At 33.1% G+C, this 5,069-nt stretch overlaps 1 long non-coding RNA gene across 1 annotated transcript; it reads left to right on the plus strand.

The window, feature by feature from the left end:
• The first annotated feature begins 237 nt into the window (after nt 1-237).
• LOC133608268 (uncharacterized) lies at nt 238-4,242 on the plus strand. Its single transcript, XR_012050504.1, has 4 exons — nt 238-455; nt 704-751; nt 940-1,031; nt 1,854-4,242. It is a non-coding gene; the product is annotated as an uncharacterized lncRNA (long non-coding RNA).
• The last annotated feature ends 827 nt before the right edge of the window (nt 4,243-5,069 follow it).

Raw genomic sequence — 5,069 nt, forward strand, 5'->3', positions numbered from 1 at the left:
ACCAACCCAAAACAACTCGTTCGAGATGAGCGACACAAAGCAGGCGACACTTGTGTGCTCAACAGAGTCCAAACATCCTCATTTATTAAAGTTTAAGTGGAGCTCAGCAGGAAAGGAGCAGACTGGACCAAATTTAACAAAAACTGTCAGGAATGAAGATGATGATCAGGTTTATCGTTGTGATGTCAGCAACCCTCTGACCAATGAAAAGACTTCATTCACCGCTAAGGACTGCTTCCCGGGTAATTATAATCAATAATGACGGCTTTGAAATGGTGGTTGTACATATTTAAATCTTATTTTGGATAGAATGTACTTTGAAAAGTTGCTTTGACTTTTGATGTTCTGTGCAGGTAAAAAATCAGATGCTCGACTGATTATCATATTAGTCTGTATCTTCATTCTGGTCATCATCTTGTGTTGTGTTTTATACACAAAACGTCAACATTTAAAAGGTAAAGAAACTCAATATAACAAAGGACAAAATACTTTTAAAAATATTTGAATGATTTAAACGATGCACTCTTTCATCCCATGAAGATAATTAAACTGTTGATGATGAATTAATATAATGTACATTCAAAAATATTTTAAAACTAATACTTTTTGTGTGCACAACCTTTAAACCTACATCACGCTTTATTCCTGTTTTTTTCATGTCATTACATATTATGAAATGTTAATTTTCTCTTTGATCTTGCAGCACTTTTGGATAAATATATTTGGAACAGAAGACCATGTGTAAAAAAAGGTACGATCCTCAATTTAGAGTTACATGTAATGTTTTCATATTCACTTAATTACAATTGACTTAATCATCAGCAAATTATCATATTAGTTATTTATTTAGAGTTATTTATTTAAATGTAATGAATAGCTTTTTGGGACGTTAATTTCCTTACCTCACTAACGCGATTGTAATCTTTGTGTTGTTGTTAGATGATTCAAACAGCATAATGAAAGCACATCAACACTTCTTTCTAAAGAGAAATTGAATAAACAGCAGAAACCAGAAGAAAAGCTTGACTCAGGTAAACTGAAGTTGATACACTTATATTCTGATTTATAATCTGACTTGTGTTCTTATTTTAGACATTTATTTTAAAAAAGCTTGCCAGGATCTTAGTAGTTTCCTTACTTTGCTAACAAGTTTGGACATTTTTGTGATGTTGCATGTTTGTCAAGTGTTTGTTTCAGTGTTCAAACAGCGTGAAAAAGAAAACACTTTCTTCCTAGACAGAGCACAAACCTTTTTTTTTCCAATCAGAGACAGAACGAAAAGTTATCTTTAGAACAAAAGGACAAATATAACTGAGAAGATTTAAAGTAGTTAGTTACCATGTTCTGCTTTGTGATCCGACTTATTTTTTCATTTACGTATTTTCCCTACTATGTACCAACTATATATTATGCAAAGAAATCAAACAATGTACTAAAATGAGCCACTGTAAGAAATTGTTCAAACTCACAGTGTTTATAAAGTACAAGGAAGAAGAATCCTGATAAACATATTGAACCTTATTAAAAAAGGAGAAAATCTAATTTATTTTATAGAGACATCAATGACTGCTGTTCTACAAAAACTGTGTGCAAACACTTGATATATGTAAATAAACAGTTACAAAATATTTCAGTGTAAATAAATAATTTTCACAACGTACTGTATATCGGTGCGGCTAATATATGGGAAAATCGTTTTTTCCCATATTTTTTAGAAAAATATTTGAAAATGTGCGATTTATACTCCGGTGCGGCTTATAGTCCAGAAACAATTTATGTTTTATTGTCTGAAGCAACTCCAGTACTAAATATACAGTAGACTGCTTCTTCTAATCCTTCTTTGACCTCCACAGACATGAACACTACCACTCTACTTGAGGATACCAGAAAGGATCAGCAAGTATATGGAGGAGAAAATGTGAAACATGAAGATGACTTACTGAGTCAAGCAACACTCAGCAACTGGCGAGTAGAAGTTATCAGAACAAGCAACACAGGCACTTTAAATCATGTCACAATGAGAAAAGTCCCCTCCTCCGCTTCTCTAAAAGAGGCAAACATTCATTAATAATGAATCAGGACTCCTGGTGTCAACACCACAAACCCCTTTAATGCATACCTTACAGTAATTGTAACCAGGCCTAACCATGTGTCATTATTGAACATTTACAGATGATTATTGATTATGTGAGCAGTAAAGATGATGACATTACTGTACATGGTGTCCCATACATTTCCATACACAGGAAAAATGTACCTTTTTTTATCCAAAAAAACAACCCAACATGTTTTCTGGCCATCAGGATTATTTAAAAGTGTTGGTCTTTATTCAAATGCATCTTCTAGTATAATTGTTTTTAATTATTATATTTTTTTTACATATTGATCAATAACTTAGTTTGAGATTTGTAAGTGAAGATGACCAGCAGATATTTAAGTAATTATTTTTTATTAACAAACAAAAAAACGACAATATTTAAGTGTAGAACATATGCAAAATTGAAAGAATAAATACAATTAGCCATAAAAGGAAGTGACTGTCCACAATAAAATGACGTGGCGGGCCACATTAGAATGATATGGTGGGCCAGAAAAAAATGATGTGGCGGGCCAGATTCGGCCCACGGGCCTTGAGTTTGACACCTATGTTCTAGGTTATCAGAAGTATAAAAGAGTACAATGTTAAATGTATGGAAACTTATGGTACACCATTTATAATGATACAATCATGTTATGATGCTGTTGAACCGTCTATGATCAAAAAGTGAGTTTAGTTTTATATGCACTTTAGATTTGCACTCTCAGGATGTAGGAGGAAACTGGAGTAATGAATTGCAGACTATAATGTTGTCATGGTAACCACTTGGAAATCGTGCAGACCTGACACCTACCACATGTGATGTAAATTACATTATTAAGTATTTGCCGTTTACAAACTGATACTGATACTTTGTATTGGAATTGTGTCATTGTCATGCAGATGAACAACAATTTGTCTTATAGATGTTTTTAAAACAAAAACATTTTACAGAAATGAAAACACTATCAAATAAAAACATCAATCTAAAAAGTCAATGGCAGTTTTGCAAAAGGGCGCTTGGATATTGACTACATAAAAAATAGTATTTCTACTCAGATCAGACATATTTACAGCTACTATTACCTACAGTTCTACAGTAACACAACAACTCTCTGTAGATGTATGAAACATCCCTCTAGTCAGGCAATCCCCTCCCACTCATCTGAGCATTAGAGTGGTCCACCACATTTTGATGTCATGGGTGCATTTACAAAAGAAAGAGGGCTAATTGTCGGATGTTGAGTGGTACTTTTTAAACTAATAATAACCTTTTGGCTGCCTTCTGGGAATTGCAGGGGGGTTACAAAACCCTGTGAGTTGTCGGTGCTAGATAACTCCAGGGTGAATCAATAGGTATTTTACCTGTACTTTTACTTAATTGACATTGTTTTTAACATTTTAATAAGGTTCTGTTTTGTTCCTGCTAACATGACAGTGCACAGCTGTGTAAGCAAACCAAACAGGGAGGAGGTAGACGATGGGAACGCAGCAATGCTGCTTAGTACTGGTATTACAGTTACGTAGTATTCCAGTCCTGGAGCAAAGAAAAGTTCACTTTTATTGATTTCCGGCCATATGAAGATGGAATTTGTCAATATCTGTGTTGTTTGACAAATGTTTTGCACTTTTCCTTAAGCCGGGTTATTGTCACTTTGCCACTGTTGTGTTAAAACAGTCATTGTATATATATTCTATAGTGTATATTTTAGTCTTTATTTGATATTATTATAATATTATTTAACTTCCTTTATTTTCATGTGTGTCCAGTCAGTGTCCTCCCCCTCGTTTTGTACATCATGCCGCAACTTTGCAAGTATGTCTGTATGTATGTATGTAGTGTTGATGTAGCGTGTAATGCAGCTTGCTACAATTCTGTGGGGATAGCTTCGCCTGTAGCTTAGCTACATTAAATGGAGAGTAACTAGTAGCTTAGCTTACGACAATACAAATGTTTTATCAAATAATTTGTCTGTATAGACAACATTTTAAGAATTTGACAATGATAATTTTGAATAGTTGAAAAGTTTACATTGACTGTTACTCTGTAGTGAATTACAATTGGCTTACACGGCTTTTAAACATGAGTGTGTATTTCTGTTTTAATGTATTTTATAAAGCAGAAGTTGCTTTGTTGGTCACGTCAAATAAATCTGACAAAATAATTGCTGTCTGCCTTTAATCGCTGAATTGTGATTAGCTAATAGCATGTGTGATTTCTCTGCACTGAGCAAAGTTTGGAGGTCTTTTTTGCACATTCCCACATCCTAAAACACATAAACACCATTTCCATCAAAAACTGAATTAAGAAAAATTACGATATGATGTTTTTGTTTTATTTATTTTATTTTATTTTGTTATCCCTTGCTCGTGTTCATGCTCTTTTTGTTTATTATTTTGTTATAGTCGAGTTATTTCAATGTCTTAATTACTGGTTCAACATTATTGAGGACAAATATTTTCTTTATACATATTTTTGTATATATTTTGACATGTTCTGTTTTATGTTCTGATTGTTTAAATGTTATGTATAATATTGTTGAAAAATAAAGTTAGAGAAAAAAGAGCTGTGATTGGTCAACTTGTTATGACATCATTTCCGGGTTCACCCAGCCCACCTTGGCGAACGTCTTCTCTTACGGTTTTAAACGGTTTGAATGCAAATTACAACAACATTAAGAACTTTTTGGAACACATCAACGAACCCTTCAAAGTGATCGCTGTCACAGAAACATGGTTTGATGATAAAAAAAAGGAATAGATTTTTGATCTGGAAGGATATGAACCATTGGCGTTGCTAGGCCTATTTTAGGGGGGCTCAAGCCCCCCTAAAATATTCTTAAGCCCCCATAAATAATTTGGTGTTAAAAAAAATATATATATATATATATTTTTTTTTTTTTTTTTTTTTTACAAATACATGCCGACATATTCATTATAAAGTGGCCCGAATATGAGTTTAAATAAATAATCATATAACCTGTCATTATTC

Source organism: Nerophis lumbriciformis, linkage group LG06, assembly GCF_033978685.3.
Source record: "Nerophis lumbriciformis linkage group LG06, RoL_Nlum_v2.1, whole genome shotgun sequence".
In the NCBI taxonomy this organism is placed as follows: domain Eukaryota; kingdom Metazoa; phylum Chordata; class Actinopteri; order Syngnathiformes; family Syngnathidae; genus Nerophis; species Nerophis lumbriciformis.